At 45.4% G+C, this 23,936-nt stretch overlaps 1 protein-coding gene and 1 long non-coding RNA gene across 2 annotated transcripts in view; one reads left to right on the top strand and one right to left on the bottom strand.

Moving 5' to 3' along the window:
- Positions 1-23,936, top strand: part of PRKG1 (protein kinase cGMP-dependent 1) — a 393,753-nt gene that overhangs the window by 810 nt on the left and 369,007 nt on the right. The window lies entirely within an intron of this gene.
- Positions 21,180-22,085, bottom strand: LOC122160251. Its single transcript, XR_006168764.1, has 3 exons — positions 22,018-22,085; positions 21,826-21,933; positions 21,180-21,275 (listed from the first exon to the last, which is right to left on the bottom strand). It is a non-coding gene; the product is annotated as an uncharacterized LOC122160251 (long non-coding RNA).

Below are 23,936 nucleotides of genomic sequence, written 5' to 3'. Positions count from 1 at the left end.
CTCTCTTTCTCTCTTTCTCTCTTTCTCTCTTTCTCTCTTTCTCTCTTCCTTCCTTTCTTAGCTGTGTGAGAAGACTGAATAAAACTGAGCAAAGCACTCTGTTCACCTCCGCCCCAGCTAAGCGCATCCCTTCTCACCCTATGCCCGAGGCACAGACCCTGCCCCGCAGCAGGCAGGGATTCCCTTTCCCCTTCCCTTCACTCTCCCCAGACCAAACCCCTGCATCGGGCCATGCAGCACCCACAGTCCCTGCCCTGCTCAAAACATTTCCCTTGCGGTGCCCCTGGGTTGGAACCCCCATCCCCAGCACCTCCAGCACCGCACTGGGCACCCGTGCCCACAGAACCAACCCCACCACCATAGGATGGCATTTGGATTAAAAGTTCAAAGTGAAATTAGTGAAAAGGAAGGTCTGCTTCATTCCTCTCCCAACTCATTACCACGGTGTGATGTTGCGTATGCCCCAACCTGCCCTCATCTCCCATGCCTCCTGCCTGGCTCAGATCTGCAGGAGCTTTGAGAAGCACACAATGTGCTGCTGAAGCCCAGCAGTGCTCTCATGTCCCCACCCCAACACGGTGTCTGGAGCCACCTCCTCCCTTTGGGCACTGACTGCAGTGCCAGCAGAGACCTTCTCACCCCGGCCTGGCATCGGCCTCCAAATGCTTTGTAATGTCTGAAGATAAACACAGATTGATCTGCAGTGTGATAAATTCTATTTATGGCAAGATGGTCTGCGGCGCATACCGGTGTTTGAAACTCCCAAGAAGTTGGAACTGGTAAATGGGACACAGAAACTCCAAAAAGTGGGTAAATCCCAGCTGGAAGCAGGAAGCTGGGTCTGTGTCTGTGTGGCCACGGCAGTGTGCCCTGCAGCCTGTCCCTTTAATGTGGTACATACGTGGGCTGAAGGGGGGCAATGAGAACAGAAGGTGCTGAAAGAGGTGCTGTCTTTTGTCTGGGTGCTCTCATGCTGTTATTCTGCCCAAGCACTTATTTGCCTGGGCTTTAATGGAAGAAGGGAGAGCGTTTCTATGACCATGAGTACAGCACAGTTCTGATAACAATCAGAGCTGTGCCTGTTTTTCAGAATGCAGCCCTTTTCTGTTGTTTTCTTGCTGCGTTGTTGCTCAGAGAGATGTGTGTAGAGAGAGGAGACCCCTGTGAATGATTCTGTGTGTGAGTGTGCTGAATGCATGCATCACACCAAGCCAGCTGCTGGCAGGTACTAGGGGCAAGGAGGGAACCTTAGCAGCAATGCCCTGGGCACGATTGCTGGATGCAGCTGCAGGTGTGCTGGGAGCAGTGGGGGAGCTGCCTGCTCCTGGCAGTGAGGCACTCCTGGGAACCCAGGGCTGCGCCTCTGTGTGCTCAGCACCTGGAGATGCTTCGTGCTGCATGAAAGATGGGTGTGAGCCCTGAACCCTGGGTAAATGCCTCAAAATGTACTCTCTAATTCAGAGACGCAATACTTAATTCCAGCTTACTGCTGCTTGTTGCAGATGATTAGCCCTATCTGAACCAGTGCTGCGCTGCTTTGGGAGCTGCTACATATTTGGAAGCAGGCAATAAACCCCTGCACACAGGTAGATGTGTGCCAGGGCTGCGGCACTGCTGTGCATGTGGCTGTGCTCCAGGTGTGCGGCCGCATCCTTGGGTTGAACGGTGCTGTCTGTCTGTCCTTCCGTGTCAGTTCATGCCAGGGCATCTCTGAGGGGAGCAGATCCCAGCCTGCTCCCAGTGACTCTTCCGCTCACACTTGCTGGGCTGGCAAACTTTGCACTTTTTCCCTCTCATTTTGGAAATTATCTTCATTTCAGGATGCGTTTGCCACAAGATGGCAGTGGGGACCAAGGTTTTGTGTGAGAAGCTGGGACTTGGCAAGCTCCCAGCCCAACAGCCATCACACAGCTCTCGTGCTGGGTCTGTGCTTGGTGCTATCTTAGTAGGAATCTCTCGCTTCTGCCCCTTTCTCCTTTCCTGCAGGTATAGGACAGCACGCTGCTGCAGAGCACATCGCCCACTGTGCAGGAAGGTCGAGTGGGTCCTTTTGGCAGCAGCATGCAGTGAGCAGGAGCTTGTGGTGGCTGTGGCACGATGAGCTCATTACGTGGATGGTAGTGTTAAGGTCAGCAGGGAGCGACCACATGGCAGGGAAGAGTTGGACAGCTCAGAACCAGCAGCACTAGGGCTGTCCTGCACAGCAGCTGAGGCTGCTCCTGTAACTGGAGTATCCTCCCATTACTGTGCAGCAGAGATGAGGAACTACAGTACGTGTTTAATCTAAACCATCCCAAAAATGCCTCTTTTTCCTTCATTTGTCCATTGCCAATCTGCTTCCATTCAGAGTGCTGTGGCAGCACATTCCTGGGATATTTCACCACCGGTTGATTGGCAGGAAAGGATTTTATTTGATTAATCTGAAGGAATTGTATTGGATTCAATGATATCAGCACACATCCAGCGAGAGCTAATGCTCCAGGCACTCCTGTTGCTTTTTGTATCCTTATCTTATCACTGTCCCAAAGAGAGGAAAATCCAAAGGGGGAAAGTTTGACCAAGCATTGTCTAACCTGCAGACAACCAGATAGCATTGCAAAAGAGCAGCAGGGGCTGTAGCCGGGCTTTGGGCAGCCTTCCCTTGGACTGACGTGCCAAGTGTTGGGGTGGCACATCCATCTGGGGGGGTTTGGTGGCTCATCCATCCGGGGGGTTCAGTGGCACGAGGCATCAGGTCCTCAGGGATACGTGGAGTCACAGAGAGAGGCAGAAGAGTTTGAGAGGGAGAACAAGAAGCAAGTGTTCACAGCTAATCGATAGAAACTATTTCCTGTCGTTTAATTTTTAATGGGCTTCGAGCTACTGCTTCCCGTCAGTGAAGGGAGGGGTAGGGCAGAGTGGCCAAATCGAAAATCACGGAACCCTGTGTTTCAATTGTTTGGTATTTCTTAATGAAGCCATGCCAATGGGTGACAATCCTACAGCACACCTTACAGCAGGATTTTCCTGTTTTGGTCACAAATCCCCAGAATGGGAATGCGTATGAACTGTGAAACCAGAGCCACTCTTGCGGCTGAGATGATTGCTGATGTGAGCTCATTTAGAAGATTTAAAAGGGCCATGTCATTCTTCTCGTGTCTCATGGCTATCGCTGGAGGTCACTCTGGGTATGGAGGAGAAAAGAATCTGGGTCTCATTTCAGTATTGCAGACTTCTTGGCCACAGGAGTTCTTTGTTTGGCTTTTCTTTGCTCACAGCAATGTCACTTTTTCTCAGAACTTCAGGCCACATTGTGGAAAAGGTAATTCTCCAGCAGAAATCTCAAGGGTGACAAAGTGCATCAAAATGAAATGAGAAGAAGGACTGAAATAACCCTGCAAGTCCTTCTTTGCAGCTTTTCTAATGAGAAACTTGGGAAAAAGCCTTCCTGAGGTACGTGCTCAGCTGCCTGCGGGGCCGATGGAGGTCCTGGAAAAACATGGAGCAGGGTTGGCATGGGCTCCTCCAGGAGTCTACCCAGTGCCACGACCTCCCAGCTGGAAATGGACTGCTGCAGCCTTCTGATTTTTTTTCCCTTTGTTTTTTTTCCAGTTTGTTGTTGTTGTTTTATTTTTTGCTTGTGGTTGTTCCATGAGTCTTGCAACCCTGCAGTCACAAAGGAGGCACAATGGAGATGCTGAAATAGCTGGAGAGAGGGAGGCTATGCTCAGGATCACACGTTGGTGTAGCAGCTTGGATTCTCCAAGCCTGTCCACCAGCATTTGCCATCACAAATAATGATGCTTAACTTCTGGCTCAAACCCACATTTGAGACAAAACCCAGGTGTTGTGCAAAACTCTGTGCTGGTGGCTGGGGGGCAGCCCCTCCTTCAGTGCGGCCTCCAGGGAAGCTTTGGACACCGAGAGGTGGGAAGAGTGGGTGGCTGCTGCATATAGGGCAAGAAAGGACCCCTCCAACCCACATCATCCTTCGGTTGGTTTAAACATTGGACAGAGCATCTCATCCTAGAATACAGCTTCCCCTCAGACAGTGAGCTTTGAAGGTCGTATTGAAACAAGTCTGTTGCATTTCCCCTCCCAAGTGATGCTGCTGTATCTCTGAAACGGTCACTACAGCTGTCTGGTAAAATGTGAAGAGTGTGCTACATATACTGAAGCATAGCTCTCTGTTCTCTTCACCGCTTGGAAACCTTTACACAATTTACAGGGCAGTGCATAAAGAACTTTTAAGAGAGGTATGTTATGGGTAGCAGCAGGTGAATTTGACATCCAAGCATTCCCGATGCACAGTGATGTGTAATTTGAGTTAAATATGGTAGCAAAGTATGAGCTGAAGATGTAGCTAAGCTTTATCATATATTTTTTACACTTGGTTTGCAGTGACAGAGTACAAGGCTGTGACTGATTCTAGTGCAACAGTATGGTGATTTGGAGTGATATTGCTTTGTGTTTTGCTCTCCGTTGGAAATTCCTCTAAAATCCCGCAACGTAAAACCACATCAATATTTTAAATATTTTAAGTGGCCAATGCGTGTATAATTCCTATTAAAAAAAAAATAAATCTGTTTGCAATAAGGAATCTGGCTCAGAATCTTGTAATTCTACTTCCCATTAGGTGATATTTATGCCTGTGATGTTGTCACTAATTTCTTTGAAGTCCTTAACATTTCACATGCAGGAGATTGGCCCCAGAAGAGCGTTTGCTTGCTTACGCTCTGTTATATACCCTGCAGTACATGAAATTGGGAATGATAACTGGAGATAATTTCTTCAGGTAATGTGGTGAGATGCCAAAGAAATGCAGCCAAATCCTCTGAACAACTTCATGTGCACGCTGAAGTTTGCATGCATGGCTGATAGTTAGAAAAGCTTTTGTTTCAGCAGGGAGCAGCTCCCAGCTGGGTTGGGGGAGATAACAGGCTGCAGCATGGCAGCGAGAGGTAAAATAGTTGGAAAGCTGCTTTCTTCTGCCTGCGATGGTAGTAAGAAGGCAGCATCTCCAAGGGAGGCATTCCTGCTTTTCATCTCCTGGCACTTATCACTGGAGGGCAGTGGTGTCTGAGAAGATGACTGGAGGAAGAAAACTGCAGATAAATAACGTGGCACAGCTCCTGGAAGACAAATACAACATGTGCTCGAGGATTAGAGTGAGGATTTCAAAATTTACTGACACGGAAATACCTTCTGCGCAATTTAGCCTCTGCATGAAAAACCTGGGCTTGTTCTCCACAGCAGAGGGGAAGGTGCTGGTTTGGGTTGCAGGGCCCTGGTGGGCCCAGGGCTGCTGGAACTCAAGGAGTGTTGGGCATCACTCTTAGAAGTAGGGTTTGCATGGTGCTGCACGGAGCCCACAGTTGGACTCATTAGTGCCCCTTCCAATTTGGGATATCCTGTCTTTCTGTGATTTTAGGATTCTATGAGATTAGCCCAGAAACCAAGGCCAGAGTGCCTTCTTCCCATTTGTGAGACTTCCGTGGTGGCAGAAGGAAATGCAGCACAGAAATGCCTTGCTGCACAGCCCTGCTTTCTGCTCCTCCCTGTGTGATTTGCCCTTTCTTTATGCAGATTCCTTTTTGTTCTGCTCACACAGGGATGCTCCCATAAAAGTTACAGGGTTACGGAGTCTCTAAATGCAGGGCAGCTCCAGCAGTGCCATAGTGAAAGACCAGGAAGGTGGGTCCATTTACATTCCCTTGCAGCAAACACCCTGCACATTTTCACATGAGCACCACAGGCATTAAGGACTGTTTTTTTTTTTCAGTCATGTGTTGGGCTACAAACAAGACTTGAAAGCCTTGCTCTAGTGAAATCCATGGGGATTTGGAAAACAATGAAATGACAGTGTATTTGTTTTTCTTTTTTCTGTTCTTTTCCTGTTGTCTTCTGTTTAGAAAGCAACAGTCATCCTATAATTATTCAAGGGATATTTTAGTTTTTCCAGTTCCTCAAACAGCAGATTACTTTGAAAGGACTAGAAAAAATTCTTGAACTTTAAACAACAAACAAACAAATAAACAGTTGACTTTTACTTTTATTTTCCTGCAAGGATAATACAGGGCAAGGTTTAACTGCAGAATCACATCTAGCAGCGACAAGCATGTATCTCAGTTTAGGTTCCTTTCATGGCTACAATGTGGAGGTCAGCAAATGTCACGAGAACTTTACATTGCTAACATGTTTTGGTTTCTTTTATGATGTGATCACTGGTAGAATGGAAATAAAGTTGTTTACAAGAAGATAGTGGGATATTGATCTCCTCAAGATAACTGTCTCCTAAGTGTATCACTTGGATCTTTGTACTTTTCTAGTAGAGATGCACACATGGCATTCACCAAGCAGCAAGAAGCCTTAGCTATGCTTGCAGTAGGAGAGCCTTTCCGCGCAGGATGATGCTTTGTTCAGCTACCATAACGTGCAATTAAAGAACTCAATTCCCAGGTCACAGGAACCACCAGCTTTCTATTGAGTTCAACCTGCTTGCTTTCTTGACCTGTTGGCCTTCGTATATGGCTCTTGCATTTTGAAATTCAGTTTTCCAGCAAGGGAGTTTATCCACATCGGCTGTGTGTTTACTGAGTAATAGGTGTCAAACTGTGGATTTTTTTTTTTTTTTTTTTTGAACGTTCTGTAACAGTTTTAATATTTTGGTCTGGAACATGAGAATCGTGGTGGCAATTTTGTTGCACTGAAGATAGGGGACAAACATGGAGCTCTGGAAGAAATGTGAAGTTTAAGCATGGCAGACAGCGATGAAGCAGACTTTGTTTTAATGTGGAAAAGAAGAAATGATGATTAATTGGGCTTAGTGGAAGTGGGGAAGAAAACTGGCTTTATGACTTTGAGGTACATTATGTTTGCTTAGACAGATATGATTTATATGAGTGTTTCCACTGCAGTGAGGAGGAGGATGTTATAGTCCTGGAGAAATTGCCCATAAAACTAGCCACAGTTTCACATTCCTTTTGCTGCATCTGCTTTTAGACCCTTGGAGTTAGCTTTGTGAATAGCAAAGACTCAGGTGAATGCAATAACGTTTTGAAGAAAATCCACTAAAACAAACAAACAAACAAACAAACAAAAAAAAACAACCACAAAAACCTTCAATCTATTTTGAATTTAAGATGATAGTTTTTATGTGAGATCCCACTATTTAAATGCATACATCTGTTATTCTGAATGCTGAGAAATGTTTAGCTGGTATTGGCAGATAGAGCACTGCCACACATGGGTTGTGCAAAAGGAAAAAAGAATGAATGCATTGAGAACAGTTGTTTTTATTGCACAACAGACCGGACAGCAAAACTGCCCTATGTCAGTTGTTGTTGTGCAGTTACTCCCAAATACATATGCTACTCATTTCCTTGGCAACTAGGGGTTGAAAAAGATTGAGCTCAGAATCAGCTCTGAGTGAGGAGGTTCTCCTTGGGATCATACTTGTTCCAGGTCACGGTGGGGCTCCAGCTCCATCAAAAGGAGCCACCAGGATGGTGGGGGTGAGGATGGAGCCATAAAGCTCATGCAAATGGAAAGCAGCAGGAGTAATCAGCTTTATAGGGAACATTTTCATAGTTCTCTATAGAAAAACACCACAGGTGTTAGAAGATATTTTTATCTGTACACTTGAAAGCATTTTCCTTTGGAAGTGAGTCCCTTTGCACTCATTTTGCAGATGATGGGAATGTGAATAAGCTTCTCGTCGTCAGTTTGCTGGCTGGTAGCAGGGTCGGGATAGGAGCCTTGTGCCCTGCAATTTTGTGGACATTGCTCAAAGAGAAGCATTCTCCAGGGCTGTGCAAGCTATACTTGCAATGTTTTGCTTGTTTTATGCATTTCCTTTGCCAGCTTCTGCTGGTGACATTGTATAGAGTGGTAACCTTCGCATTTCTGTCTGACTTCAGCTCTCTCTGTAGCTCGGAAAAGCACTATTGAATATGTAAAAAATTAATATAAAAGCAGCATTAACGGTTCTTATTTTTTTCCTCTCACTCATTGATTTTCTTTTTTTTTTGTGCTCCATTAAGAAATCTGTCTCAAGGTAAAGGGAGAAATCTGTCCATTCCCTTTCATTGCATAATGCATGGCTGGGGCATTAGAGTGGTGTGTTGGCAGTCAGGCTCTCCCTGCCTTACTTTGATCTGCAGTTTTTATTATCGATGTCCAATTCTGGGAATGATCAGGCTTTCTTCTGCAAACACAGACCATGGTAACTCATCTTCCTTGCAGACACCCTGATCTTTTCATCCTCTGCTGGGCTCACTTTTCTGCACAACTCAGCCGTTGCAGAGCAGAGAGGGCTGAACCAAAATGGCAATTTGTCCTTCCCTTCCACAGCATTAAAATAATTATTTAAATTTCTATGTGAAAGTCGACATTCTGACTTCTGGAGGGGGATTGCTTCAGCCAGAAGTGTGCTCCTCTGGGAAGAGCACCTGGAAAAGATGGCTCAGGTTGCCTTGGGTGTTCTGGATATGAAATGAGGAGATGTGCTGTAGTAGTTTCTTACTTCATTAATGTATGTGCTTGGGGCAGAAGGGGAAATATGCATGGGAAAGGGAAGTGGGAATGGTGTTGGGGTTAACTGGAGGACATTTTTACAGAAGTTTTGGTGCCTGATTAATCAGTGTCTCTGTGGTAAACTGTATCCTGGTAAAAATAACCAGCTCCTTGTGGGACTTTGTGCATTCAGACTCCGAACCAGTTGTGATTTCCCTTGCTCATCTCTTTATAAGCTCTTGCACCTTTTCTACTGGGGTGACCCATCTGTGCTATCGCTGCTCCGATCTGAAGGCCAAGGTAAAGCCAGTTTCCACCTTGAGCATTAGGTTGGTTGACCAGCTAGCATGGGAGTCTGTTGGGGGAAACAGTTTTCTCATTCTGTTGCTAAATATAAAGCTGACAAAAATCAAGTCTTTTAATTTAAGAGTTTTTAAACAAAATCTAAATAAAACACAAAAAATAGGGACAGGAAAATCACATAAATTTAGTGGTTAGTTGTCTGCTTGAATTATGTCATTAATCTCCCTGAGTCATGTTTCTGCAATCATTTTGCCCAGGCAGCATGTGAAACAGTCCGTTTGAGCTACTTCTTTCCCACCACGAATGTTCCTCTGACCCCATCCTGGGCCTGTGACTCATTAGGAACTGGAAGCGGCAGTTATTTGCGTGGGTGTTGAATTTACTCATCGTGCAATCATTTTCACATTGTGAGGCATAATATGGAGCTGATAAAGTCTGTACATCTGCATTCTGTCTGGGCTTCCGGGCCAAGAAGTCTGTAGGATGTTGGACTGACAGCATTAGTAAATTCGGCGCGTAACTGTGATTTACAGAAAAAGGCTTTACAATTGCATTTGTATTCACTTTTGAGCCTTTTTACCGTGCCTGAAAGATATTGAGTAGCCAGAGAATGAATGAAAATGCGTTCATTTTTCACAAGTGTTTCTGTTATAAGGCCGGCAAGTCCAGCTGCAATCATCTAGCCTGACTTGCAAGAGATGGGCCATTAGCCCTTTTGGAAGTTTTGTTCTCTCTAGTGTATTTCTGCCTTAAAAATAATAATAGTAATAAAAAGCATATTTGCTAGGGACTAAGAGAACACCATGATCCCTTGAGAAGATGGATTGCCCTAATAGCTGTGCCTTAAACATTTGTTTTGTGTTTCAAGCCTTGGTTCATCTGGCTTGACAGCGCTGCTGACCCCTGCTGCTGTTGCTTGTGGGGTGAGCTGCTCACTCTCATTACTTTAACCACAATTCTGCCAGGATGAGAAGCACTGGGAGAAAAACGTGCTCACCAAGCTCTTGTTTATAGGTCAGTGTACAGCTGTTACTGCACTACATCACTGCAGATGCTTTTTCAACCAAATTTGCAAGTGATTTAACAAAAGCTGCTAAGTTGGATTCATAACATCTATTTCCACAATGTCATATAGATTGGCATTTGTTATATTGCCTTTGTTACTTCAGCAGTTTTTGAGAATTTTGAGAATTGAGAATTGCATATCCCAGATGCTGTCCAGGATCAACATCAAGCCAACACCTGTACAATCCCTTTGACATTCTAAAAGTGTTTGTGGAACACTTGCTTTACTCTGACCATCCTAAGTGTTTTTTGGTATTTGAAAACTTGCTGAAGATCATCATCAGAGAAAACTTCATGGTTCCTTGGTCCACCCTTCTTTCCCAAATCTGAAATCTCGGTGTATTAAGAATTGATAAAGAACCTGGAGCATTTCCCCTTTGAGGAAAGGCTGGATAACCTGGGTCATTTTAGTCTGGGAAAAAGAAGACTGAGAGGGGATCTGATAAATATTTATAAATATCTAAATGGAAGTGGGAGGCAAACGGATGAGGCCAGGCTCTTCTTGGTGATGTGTAGTGATAGGACTAGGAGTAATGGCCTAAAACTTGAACATAGGAAGTTCGTGCTAACATGCGGAAGAACTTCTTTGTGGTAATGGTGGTGGAGCACTGGAACAGGCTGCCCAGAGAGGTGCTGGAGTCTCCTGTCATGGAAATATTCAAGACCCATCTGGACTCCTACCTGCGTGACCTGTTATAGGGTACCTGCTTTAGCAGGGGGATTGGAGTCAGTGATCTCTTGAAGTTCCTCCCAACCCCTGCAATTCTGTGATTCTGTGGTTCTATTCCATTCTCTTCTATGGAGACAGATGGAGAGATTTGGGGTTGTTCATTCTAGAGAAGAGAAGGCTCCAGAGAGACCTTATTCCAGCTTCTAGGCTCTGAGCAACCTGATCTAGCTGTAGATGACCCTATTCATTGCGGGGGAGTTGGACCAGATGGTCTTTAAAAAGGTCCCTTCCAACGAAATATTTCTATGATTCTAGGAATCTGATTTTGTCTGTCCGTAGACCAAGTCTTGCTCTATGTTTTATCTGTTAAGACACTGACCCATAGAGTCACTATGTTTTCTAAGGATTTTCTGTTGATTTTGCCATCCTAAGGAAGATTTGACTGATGAGTTTAGTTGTTGTAAATTAAACTGGTGGCCCTGCCTGCGGTGGGGAGATTGGAGCTTGATGATCCTCAAGGTCCCTTCCAACCCAAGCCATTCTATGGTTCTGTGAAGTGCAGCTTGTGCAATTCCAGTGTTTATAACCAGGCTGTGCTTAGGTGGGCAGGCAACAATTCTATCTGCCCTCTGATGTCTTGGCAAAGCCATGCTGGTGCTTTGATTTGCACTGTAAAAGCTCTCACTTCTCTCATTTTATGCTAACCTCTTTCTCCTCTATCTGATGCCTGGTGCTGTAAGCAGAGGTGGTCCCGATGTTCTGCTAATGAAACTATTGAGGTAACGATTTCCTAAGGAGTAGGAAACATTTTCCTGGCATTAGCTTGATCTAGCCTTCAGTCCCACACCATGATAATGGGATGATTGTGAGCCAATTTCATGTGCTTAGACACTGCTTTCACTACAAACAGGTTGTTCCCAAGCAAAGGAAATGTCATCCTATTGCCTGCTGCTCTTTAAAACCTTCAGGTAGTTTCCCATGTTTGCCTTTACAACAAAGCTTTCACTTGTATATACTTAGAGGTGTATGATATTTATTCAGCATAAAGTAATTGTTGTGTTTATCAGTGTGATAAAGTAGGTCCTGTCACACAAAAGTAAGTGGTAGGTTACTGATCTTTAACCAACATGGGGGTTAAACACATATATTCCTTTTCTAATATACTTCTCATATGAGATCATTGCACGAACAGCAAGCAGGCTTGTAGCAAGACGCGATGCAGGCAGTGTGGGACTCACACAGCAGGAAGCTCCAACATCAGGTGAAGCTTTCCTCAAGCAGTGGGACAACAACTGGAGCAAAAACCAAATCCAAACATGTGACCAAAAACATTAAGCGGTAAAAGGATGGTGTTCAGGGTTTTAAGAACTACAGAAGTGTATCTCTAGTTCTAAAAACGCTGCATCTGAACTGAAAACAGTGGCTCAGCAGGAGCTTGTGTCTCCATGCTGCACTGGGCCCCAGTGTAGGATCTCTTGGGTGGGTGAGCTGCAGGTTGGTGCCAGCAGACAAACAGACAGCTTCCAGCAAGACAGGAGAAAGAAAGTGCCCGTGGTCATTCCTCCTGGGGCATCTGGAACACGTAGAAAGAATTATGAGCTCTGAAAACCTAAATACTTTCCCAGAAGGTTTGGTGGAGAACAGTGGGGGTGAGTGCGTGGGATACAGCAGTGTGTGCATGTGCATGACGTGGTGGAAGTGGTTGAAAACAACCTAAAATATAGTGTTTCAGCTGCCTGCTGCTGGCGGAGGGAGGGAGAAACTAGAGGGCTGCAGGGACCCCAGGCCTTCCAGAATAAGAGATGCTTTCATCCCTGTGTCCCCACCCTCTGCTGTTGTAAAAGGACTCATAGAGCAGCGGCCTTTAGCAGCTGGTTTGCATAAGGTAAAGTACACAGTGGGCAGTGCTCCCAGTGCTGAGGGTAACCACTCCTCCCCGGGGAGCTGGAGGATGCAGCCAGAGGGACCGGCAGGGCTGAAGGGCTGCACTGTTCACACACAGGTATTTATATCTGCCAAACCCCTGGGTTGGAGCTGCCAAGCTCCCAAATGACCGCACGGAATATTTTCCTCGGCGGTGTTGGGGGCAGTGTTGCTGCTAATGGAGGAGGCTTTGGGTGGCTGCGATGTACTCCCAGTCCTGCCAGGACACAGTGGAGGTTTTAGAGCAAGATCAATGTAGAAAAAGGGTGGGTGATACCAACCTCCTTCTCCTTTCTGGGTGTTCTGAAGATTGTGCCATAGCTGCGTGGCTCTTCCCTAGGGAGAAACCAGTGCTTTGAGTGCAACATTCTGGTTTGCAGTCAACAGTCAACAGTCTTGTCCCTCAAAGTGCATTGTATCGACAAAGCAAAATAAATATATAAATAATTAAAAAAGCAACAAAGAAAGGTGCTTGATGGAGAGTTGCAATTTTTCAGATTCCTTTAAACTGTATCACCTATAAATAAGTGCTGGATGTGGGGGGATTTAATGCATGATCCTTTTGGTGGCTAAGTGCAGCCTCCTGCTTCCCGGCTGTGATCCCAGCTAAGGTGGGGCTGGCTGAGCTGATGGCTGGCGTGGACTCCAGCAGCTCAGCTGAAAGGCATCGAGGTATAAATAATTAATTCCCACTAAATTATTCAAGCTGGAAATACAGTACATGAATCTAGCAAGCTGACCAGGATAAGAATGAGTAATTATGTTAATTAACCCATAAAGCATGCAGCTAGTAGGAGCTGCAGTTAGTTCACATTTTAGGCTGCCTTATGTTTTGAGGAAGAGAAATAAGGCACGTTGGTATGAACTGCAGTTACAGTTATGAGTTAAATGATACAGTTTGAATGATGTACAGGCAAAGAGCACTTGCCTTTCATCAGCTTTGTGCTCAGCTGGCAGGCTGGCCCTCTCTCCTTTGGGGGTGAAAGCAGGTATGTTTAGTTTTTAAAGCTTTCAGTACTGCTCTCTGCAAGAACTCAAAGCCATTTCCAAATATTAGTAGTGCAGTGCGAGAAGTTGTTCCTTCGATGTTCCACTTCTGCTTGCTTATGCTATTTCTTTCCTATGTGCCACTGAGTAGGAAGATGAATAGAGGCAAAAATCAATTAAAGTATTTTTTTAAGATCCATTAGCATCATGGAAGAAGTGCTAATAACAATGTGCAAATTGAAGCTCTAGTTTTGCAAATATATGTAAGTAGCATCACGCCACTCAGTGGGTAGCAAAACACAAATATACAGTGAAATGCTTTTCCAGTAAAAATAAAGCATCACTTAGTAGTTAAAAAGAAAAGTACAGCACTAATTCAAGGCTTTGAGTTCAACAAATTGGTGTTAACTGAGATTTTAGAGCTAGAATCAGTCATTATCCAAATGTTCAGCTCTGTCTGCAGTACTCTCTCCAGTGAATGAACAGTGCTCAGCCTGCAGAAAGCAGATTTTTTTCCCCAGAAGATTTGAAAAAGCTGTGTTCTAGACAGGTAACTGATTTTTACCTTCAGATGGAAGCATGCACTCTGACTTCTCAGGCGTACAAATGAATATGTACAGATTTGGTCCTGTTTTTGTGTGGACTGCATTTTCCCTAAAGGCATCGTGCTGAAAAATGCATCTGTTGCTTCTGATTTAAATGAGGAGGCACCTGCCACCCTGACTCCTTTCCATGAAAGCCTGTTTGGATCTAAATGAGGTTCCCTGAGGACTCCAGTTTTGTCTTGCTCCTGCTTTGTTAAGAAGCACTGCTTTTCTCTACGAGGGTCATTCTTAGTGAGTGTTGAATTTAGATGGATGCTCTTTGCTGTGGGACTGGAAGAATGCTGCTAAAGTGAGCCAATGAGAGAGAAACCAGAAACATTTTTCTGTTCCCCAAGATGAAGTGCAAAGGTTTGGTACTTTTCTCTGGGCTTTTCCTTTCATCAGAGAGGAGGGACGAAGGGATTCTCCTCCAAAAATTTTAAAACCTGCTTTAGAACTACAGCCTTTGGTGCAATTTTCTAGTAGGATGCATCAATGGACTCTTCTCTCTTACTCTCTTATAATGTTTATAAGAACATTATTGGAGAAGAACTTGGGTTGCAGAGACATGACTGGTACAGTTCCTGTTCCCAATACATCTGCAAAGTCCATGGAGATGCTGCAGTGATATTCCCGCTCAAAATGTAGGAAGAAGAGCAAGAAATGTTTGTGGTGAGCCAGTTGCTTATTTCTCTGAAAGAGCACAGGTTGCAGAATTGTGCTCGGTTGTAGGCTGCACGTCAAACAGGGTGTACATCTCCAGCTTCATCTCACAATAGGAACTTTGTGGCTTACTTCATGAAGGTATTGCAGAGCTGTTTAGTGGCTTAACCTCAGGATCTCCCTTCCAGTGTCATGAGTTGGGCTAGTAAATGGATTACCTTTGCCTCCAACGTTCACTGGGACATACTATGACTTTTGACCATAATCTAGGCTGCCCTTACTTGGCCAACCAAAGAATTCGGTTCTGCGCTGTTCTGACCTGAGGGTAAATGTATTACTGTGAACCGCTTAATCTGTTTGGGTTTGATTTCCCTGGTAAAAACATTACCTACTGTGTCTCCTAAGAGTCCCCTGCAAAATACATAAAAGCTTGAAGGGAAAATGCAGCTACTTAAATCTATTGTTCTAGTTGGGCTCCCATATCGATTCTTTCCCTATAATTTAGTCTTCTGTCTTGGCATTTGCTGTTCTGCCATCCCGTCAATACCAATTCTGTCTGGAAATTACATTAAATTTAAATAAGAGTTTCCCTGCTCAGGTGTACAGAGGAAGTTAAAGTTTGGAGTCTGGGAGGTTTCTTTGAGGTGATGGATCACTAGCAATCTCAGAGGTAGCTGTATGTGTGTAGTGGTATTAACAGGAGTTGTTGGAGTTCAGCTGAGTTTTCTGAATGTTTTGTAGGAAATACAAGCAAAAAATGAAAAGATTTAGTGTTCTGAGAATAATTTAAATATCTAAAGAAATGAGGCTAGATCTAAACTATGATATGTATTGAAAAAAAATATATCCTTTTTCAGATCAGTCATGTTTAGCAATTAAATTATTCTGCTCATCCTAAGAGAGAGATGCTTAGGTTTATGCATTCTGAGTAAATGTGTGTGCCCAGCATCGTCACACGTTATCAGAGCATGTATCGGGTTTTGAGTTGAGAGCCAGAATCAGTGTGAATCGATGAGCTCCTAAAGGCTCATGTATCAGGCCTATTAGTAAATCAAATCATCGATTCAAATGTTCAACAAATCCACCTTATGTATCTCTTCAAGGGGAATGCATATGTGGGTAAATCTAACCCATCTAAAATGGGAGGTCTGAGCTGTGGAGCTGCTGGGTATAGAGTTACTGTACCTCGGGAATTATTAAGGCTCTGCCCATCAGCTAAAGTGAATAATGAGGAGAGAAGGCTGTGAGTTTGATTATTGCAAGGAATGTAGGGAGGGGCTGCACTGTGGTCTACATGGATGGCCTCTTCTGTAGAAATAGGCCCCGCAAAATGCCGTGCATTCACTTCTTCAGAGTTACAGCAGCGAACTCATTAAAAACTTCCAGTATTAACCACGCTCTCTTGCTGAGAAAGCAACATATCAGTGGGAACTGAAAGTTGAGTGTGATCAATGCTCCTCCCCCTCTGCCCTTTTTGTTTAATTTTTTAATACATACATGTTTTTGTTTCTGCATTGCCTTTTGGCTGACTTTTTGTTGGTGATGCCAGCATGATTTGAAGTGAGCATGCAAGGCAGCAGAGGGCGGCATTACTCCTCCTGTGCTACGCTCTGAGAAGAAATCAGAATTAAAAAGCAAGGGAAAAAGAGAAGAATGTGGAGAATGCTGCGCCTGCCAGAGCTGCAGGCCATGTAAGGGAACAGAGCAGGGCCAGTACCCACCGAGTGGGGTGAGGGCATGCGGTGCTACGTCATGCCCAAGTCATGGGCTGAAGGCTGTTGTTGTACTGATAGCCATGGCTTTTACGCCAAAAGAAATAAAAAGAGAAAGAGCAGGTTTTACAGAAAAGACATTTGTTTGTCTGCAAAGGAGATTTTTGAAACTGGTTGCGAGTTTTCATTTTTGTAGCAGAGCAGATGCGGAATATGTTTTCTGTGCCACACCGCGAGTTTTTATGCTGCGTTCCAGTATTGACCCCTTCTATTCTAACAGCATGAGAAATGCTCACAGCATGTCAGACGGTTTGTAGACTGAGCTTTGCACAGACAGATTGCATATATTAAGGTTATTTGGATTAAGCCATGCAAGTAAAAGAATGGGTGAACAAAATTCAGCAGAAATTCCTTTTAACAGGAGGCTGTAAGAGATTGTGACCGAAGTTAGAATTGCTTTTTAGGGCACAGAGAAGTAGCCTCCAAATGCATGTTGCCTTTGCAGCCTCACTGCTTACAAAAGATTTTTACTGCCAGATTTGAAGGATCAAACAACATTGCTGTGAGTCAACAACATTGCTGTTCTCCACCTGGATCAAAAATTAGGAGGTAGTTGAGAAGAGTTCCAGTAGTGAAGCTTCCCAGTGTGTTTCATGGTGGAGAGGAGTTGCAAAGGTGAAGCTTCCCAGCATATTTCAACACAGGTTTTAGTTCTGCACAAGATAGCAGGTAAGGACCAAGCAGAACAAGGAGATGGAGTGAGAAGAGGGCTGGGAGTCCCTGGGCTTTCCTAGCTCGTTTGCCCATCGTATGCACAGAAGTGGTCATGGGGTTGATCTGATTTGGAACAGGACTTGCACTCTAGAGAAAAGTTCTGCCCATCCCCTGATGTACCCAACGCAGCAAGACAGTCATCAAAAGATGTTGGCAATGTGTAGGAAATCAAGCGTTGGTGGCCTCTAATGCTCTGATGAGTAGAGCAATCAGTTTGAGCAAACTGACAGAGAGGATGCTGTGAGCAAAACATTTTTTTACACAGTTAGAGAGCCTAACCTGATGAAGTTTTCCCAAGCATGAATAAGAAATAGGTGTAGAAGTCAATGAAGCGCTGAAAAACCTTTGTGAAACCCAATGTGAGCCCCTGCTCACATCTGCCTGAATGATTCACAGACATTTCCTTGGTATCCTAATGAGCTGGGTCCTCTGTGGGATACTGCCATTTATTTGGAGCCGTAAATGGCCACGAGCATCGACTTGGAGCACAAAGCTTTTTTGGAAATGTATTCTGCAAGAGAGGGTTTAGCACTGCTGAGAGTTGTGGACATAAACAGTTTCAGAGACGTGAATAACAGTCTGGTATTTTGGTAAAATATGCCTCACTGCTCAGGATGTGTTGGTGTCAGAGAAAGACTCGAAAATAAATTCTGGGATGAATCCACTTCTAGAAAGGCAGACAACTTTAAGTGCAACTTAATTTATCTATAAGGAACAGCAATCTGTCCAGTTACATAAAATACAGGTTTAAAATGTGTTTGTTTTTTTTTTTTGTGTGTGTGCTTATTGTTATAAATACCTGAAACATTCAAATGACATTTTATAATAAGCAGAAGAATTAATTTGATTCCAAAAAGAGACAATGCAGTTGTTCACAATGCATCCGTCATAAAATAGTGATAACGCACTGGCTATTTTCATACTGGTCACAGTGCAATCCATGTTTATTTCTAACCCAGTTTTGAATATAAATGAATTGTTTTGAAGGCTGGATAGATCAGCACAATGCGCCAAGGCAATTATGGCAGGTGACTGGCACAATACTGGCTACAGGAGATAAGAAACGCTGCTGGGTTGGGAAGGGTGAGGAGAGGCAGTGCCCAGGGCTGCCAGGGCTTTGCCACTGTTACAGCTGGGAGCTAAGAAACAGCATCAGGCAGCCTCAAAATCGTACGGTAGGATGAGCCACTATGGACTAAAATAATAATAGCCGGGGAGGGGGGGCAAGCAAGTCTGTCACTGCTTATGCCTTTCTGAGTGCTTTGATTTTGACTTGTGATGAAAAAAATCAGCAAAAAGATGATGGAGGGATGAAGCGGTGGAGGATGTGGAAGGATGCTAAAAGCTGGTGACTCTAGCTGAGTTTTTGTGGCGTTTTATAAGTATACCAAACATCTCAGGATGACTAAAAGGCAAACGTTGCTTTTGATCAACCCTAGTTTTTACCAGCATGCTGCTGAATACCAATGCAAAAATCACTGCTCCTAAACATACCAGGAGATGCTGTTACTGCTAGTCAGAGCGCTGTGCAGCGTGTGCACAGAGAGGAAGGTATGATCCCACACTGAAAAGTTAGCAGAGCAGGGGTGTGAATTCAGAAGGATGGGGTCTGACCCCAGATGCCCCGCTGAGCACCTGATTGCTGGGATCACACAGAACAGCACGGTCAGACCCACATTCTGTATACGTGCCTTTCCAGAGCAGTGTAATGCAAAGGTGTCATAGGGCATACGTTGGGCAGCTGGAGGGTTTCTGGCTAGGGAATAGCAATGATTGAATGGTCACGGGCCATTTCAAAGCAGCAGCAGCTCCGATGCTCGGTTTCTACCTCCCTGCAAAGGCTGCAGCTTTCTCTGGCTCACAGATGTGAGGTATAAGGATCAGAGTGAATCTGCTTTGCCAACTGTCAGTGTTTTCTATGAACTTCTCCTCCTTGATATCCTGGATATCAGGGCTCCAAGACCTGATCCAAGATCCAAGATCTTTTTCCCTGCACTTTGTTTAATTGGTCCCTTGGATCATTTGCTGGTAGCTTAAGACTGAAAGCAAGAAAACAACATTGCCAGGGCTCTCCTTGCCTAAATGCTGCTTTTGCTCTACATAGTAAGTACACTGGGTCTGCTGAGAAAAGCAGAGGCATAGACAGCGTTTAATTGTAACGACTGCAAAGCACCACCAAGTATTTATTTTGGTGGTTTTCAGAACAAGTTGCTATTTAACATGAGCTTAACACAAGATTTCTTAAGGAAGCTGAATCATTTTGAAGCTTAACCCAGCCTGTAGTGAAATATGCCTAGGTCTGGCCTTGGCAGGTGGGGAAAAACCTGCTGGAGCTGTTCAGGGAGTGGAGAGACAGAGGTCCTCACTTGCTGTCTATAGTCTCAAGTGTGTGTGAAAATGTGTTTGCTTTCTCCTGGAGAAAGCTCACTTCCAAAGGCTTCATCTAAGGAGGTGCTACCTGGTATCCTCTCCTACCTCACAGGGACCTGTGAGTGGCACTGAAGGAAGGGGAGGGAGACCCACCACCACAGGCATCTGATGGGGCAAGCTGTTGAAAATCCAGCCTTCTTTGCCATCGTGTGTTACAGAGACACTTTTCAGCCAAAGCATGCCAGATGCTGAGTCTGTGGTTTCTGGAGACACATAGGCTGGGAAGGTGTGAGCAGGGAACATAGCTGAGAGAAGGAAGCCAGAGGAACTTGTTGTTCCAATGGAAGAGGCTTTGTATTGTGTTGAATAATTGGGAATAATTGATTTTGTCACATAGGCATAAAGCTGGTGTTCCTCCTATAAATGGTGCTCTATTGTTTCGGCTCTACAACCCACCTGGCTGTGACACTGAAAAACAAGGATCGAAGAATTATGCCCTATCTTTCCAGTACATCCTTTGCCCATGAAGAACAGGAGACTTGAATTTTAGGTCTGATTGTGGCACCCACGTGTGTGTGTGAAAAGGGAGGGAGGGCTGAAACTGCCCTATTGTATTGCATGGGTAATTCTGTGTGGTTTTACACTTATCAGGGACCATCAATTTGCTTTGCATGACACCAGCATTCATTTCTGCATTATTAAGTATGCCCCTAATGTGATATAAAAAGCTAAATGTTTTACCAATTACCATACAGCACATTATTATTCCTTCTTGTCTTTGCAGCATGCCTTTTTTTGTTACCATTATTAAACCTTGGGGTATTTTTCTCATGCACTTTATTTGCTCCAAATGATCCTTATACTGGGAAGATTTCCTATGGCAGTCTGGAGCAGTTGTACTCTCCTTACAAGAGCTTCTTCTTAGTGCTTCTTACTGATAATGGAAAAAATCTACATACTAAAGAAAAAAAAACCAACAACCTTGAGATAATCCATTTGATGTGTTACTTCCAGCCTTTAGGACTCAATGGGGTTTAAGAGAGAGCACTGGCTGGAAGAATTCCCAGCCCTGGGTCTCTCCATCCTTGTGGTGGGGAGGGACAAGCGGGTCCAGGTCTCACTTTCAAAGGCTCCAGAAATGAGGAATGTCCAATGCCAGGAGAAAGCGGGGCTTATTTTCAGAGAGAAGTGGGGCTGAAGTACTTTCCAAATATTACCAGCTCCTGCTCCATAGTCTTAGCAAGGCTGCTTTGATGCAGTAGGTCCAATTTCATCATCATCCTTCAGAGCTGAACTATTTCCCAGCCCTCCCCTTCAAATCTGCAGGACCAGAAGGAGGTGCTGGAGGCAACTTGTTTGGAGCAGAAAGTGAAAAGAATGGTCAACTGTCCTGGTAACGTGGGAAGGTAAAAAGGAGGAGCTTGTTCACAGATGGAGCTGTACCCATTGCTGTTGAACACCATCCCCCTCCTCACTCTATGCTAAATGTAAGGGAGATTATATAACCTTGGCTGACCAATAGATGAGTTTTATGCATGTGTTTTGCATATATGTGCTGCTCTCTTCTAGGTGGTCTTGTATTTTTGCTTCTTCACATCAGAAAGGTGTTACCCCCTGGGAATGCATTTACCTCTTTCCCATGGGTCTCGCACCTTGCCCAAAGTCCTGGCCAACATCATAAAACCCAAGTAGTTCCACTCTCTTCTGCAGGCTGAGCTGCTCCCTTGGATCCTTATGAAAGGGAGAAAGGAATGGCTTGTAGAAAAAAGACAAATAATCTTCTATGAGGAGAAAGAGGTTTATGTATGTGCTCAGCAGTGCATCATTAGCTTCTTCTTATGCACTGCCCTGGCCACAGTAGCAAGGTGGCGTTTGCCTGCTAGCCATCCTGTATGCTACTTGAGCCTGTCATAGTGAGCCTGGGAGGTGCTTGCAGAGTGGGGAGCTTTTTTGCTTGGAAAATGGCAGCTGAGTGGGTACATTTGATGGCAGATGATCCTTGAAAGTGAAAGCTATTAAAACTCAGGAGTTGTGCAGAAGGGAGTTACTGTGAGCACATCAAAGCCATTCTGGGGAGAGGCAGGAATGGCGCGGCTGTGCTTCGTGGGGCTGCCTGTGATTCCAATCAGCGAGCCATGCCGTAGTGTTTTGGGACAGGTAGATTGCAAATGCTCTATTTTTTTTTCTTCTTGGGCAAGGCAAGGCACAGCATTGCAACAGCCGGGTAGAAATACACGTTAGGATGATGACTACTCCCTTAACAAACTGCATGCAGCCTCACCCCGTTCTCCTGCAGCTGATCCAGTCTGTGCATTCCTGCCATTCTTCTCTGCAGAGCCATTTCTTTCCATTCAGAGGCTCAGGAAGACAAAGCAGCTGCTTGGAGAGCCTGTGATTTTTTGATGGGAACATGAAGTTGGGAGCACTGGGACAGGAAAATCTATTTTTCTTGGAGGGGGGTGGTAGCACCTACCTGAGGTGTTCTTTACCAAAAACAGGAAACCTGCTGCTGCTTTTGGGCGGCAGAGCTCAGCTGGCAGCTTAAGAAGATCTTTAGAGTGCTTCAGTCTCTGGTAACCAGGGAAGACCAGCCACAAGTTTACTGGTTATAGCCACAGATCTAAAATTGAGCCATACAGTCTCTCCTCTAGGTTTTATGCAAACTTGTCTTCCACCTGTAAACAAAGATCCCCTTTACATATACTTACATTCCGTGCCAGTTTTATTTCTCATAATTTCTCATGTTTTTCTCTGCATCCTTTCTTATCTCTGTAATGTTGTCTCAGTTGCAGGCTGTGTACCCCCAGTAAGAACTGAGCAGTGTGGCTTTAGTGCTTGTCATTGAGAAATTATACATGAGTTTCCCCTAGGGTTGTTGTTCTCTGGGAACCTGGTGGGCTTCAGCTAGCTGTATCGCATCTTCCTCGTCCGGGGGGCCACATCGCTTCTGGGGAGAGGAAAACAGTAAGACTGTAAGCACACTGGTTCCATGCTATTACATTTGTTTTATCACTGACTTCTAGTTTGCAGGCAGCACACACGCATCTTTCCAACACCAGTCATATTTAAAATGGAAATGTTCAGAAGATATTTGGTACTTTTGTTCCCAGTGAGTTATGGAAGGTTGCAATGGAGGGACTGTACAAAAAGCACTGCCTGAACTTAAAGCATGGCGGCAACCCATGAAAGCAGCCAGGGAACTTTGCTTTTGTGCCTGGCACATGAGTGTCAAGAAGAAGCATTCTGCATAACCTTTTTTATAAATTATTTTTGCATGTGCATCTTGCAAAATGGAGGTACCAAGTATGTTGGCCAACCTGCAGATCCCTACTCCAGGTTTCTGAGCAGAGCCCAGGCCCTTTCAAGCAGCAATGCTGGACAGGGAGTAGCTGCCATTCCTTCTCCATTTTTGTTTGATTTTTTAATTTTATAAGACCATCTTCAGGGTCAAAGCTGGAACTTTGGATACAACCAAGTGCTATGCGATGCCAAAAAGAGCAAAACAACTCCATAAACACTGTCTGGGTCTCTCTTGCTGCCTGCTCATGCCCTACAAGGAGGTTGGCATTGCCCGCTGCCACGTAGTTAAAATACACTGCAGAATCCATCCACGGCTGCATCCTTACTCTCTACTCCTCACACCAACCTCCTGGGAAGGAAACTGTGGCCCAGTCATGCTGCCTCAGGCAGGGCCCAGGCTCCGTCCAGCTGTGCTGCAGGGATTTTACCTGATTCCTCCCCGTGGTGCAGCGTTACCAGAAAGCCCAGCACAGTGTGCCCACGGCCCCTCTCTGAGGCCTGGGAGCAGTGCTGTCACGGTGCCCAGCTGTTCCCCCCGTGCACGGAGACAAACGGAGCCATTTGGTGCCAACGTGGCTCCTCGATTTCTTGTTTTTGTGTCACAGCCCCGCAAACGGCACGGCACGGGCAGAGCCTGGTGTGCAGCGGTGTCTCACTGCTGAGAAAAGGCTGGTGGGTTTGGGAAGGCAGAAGCCGGCACTTGTGGAAGCAGCGGGGCTATACGGAACCTGCTGCCCCGGCTTCAACTTATTTTAGCGCTCTGAGCCTCGCACGCCCCACCGTTCCAGCACGGCCGCTTGGCCGGTACCCCCACTGAAACAGCCAGGCTGAGCGGGAGCCGTGCCACCGGGAGCAGAAAGCCCCGGATTCACCAGTTATTAAAAAGGAAAAGTACGGCAGCGGGAGCGGGAGGGGAGGGCTTAGAGGTGAGCGCCCGCCGCGAGGCGGGGACCCGCCCAGCCGCTGCCGCCCCGGGGCCGGGCTCTCCGGGCGGCCTCCCCCCGCCAGCCGAGGCCGGGGAGGGGGGGCCCGCGGCGGGGGCTCTCCCCGCGGCCCCCGGAGCTGCCCCCGGCCCCGTCAGGCGGCACTGCC

Source organism: Centrocercus urophasianus, unplaced genomic scaffold, assembly GCF_019232065.1.
Source record: "Centrocercus urophasianus isolate 14NV4802_14NV808 unplaced genomic scaffold, USGS_Curo_1.0 seq_17, whole genome shotgun sequence".
Lineage (NCBI taxonomy): Eukaryota > Metazoa > Chordata > Aves > Galliformes > Phasianidae > Centrocercus > Centrocercus urophasianus.
The sequence above is the reverse complement of the archived record's forward strand: the minus strand, read 5'-3'. Positions and strand labels throughout refer to the sequence as shown.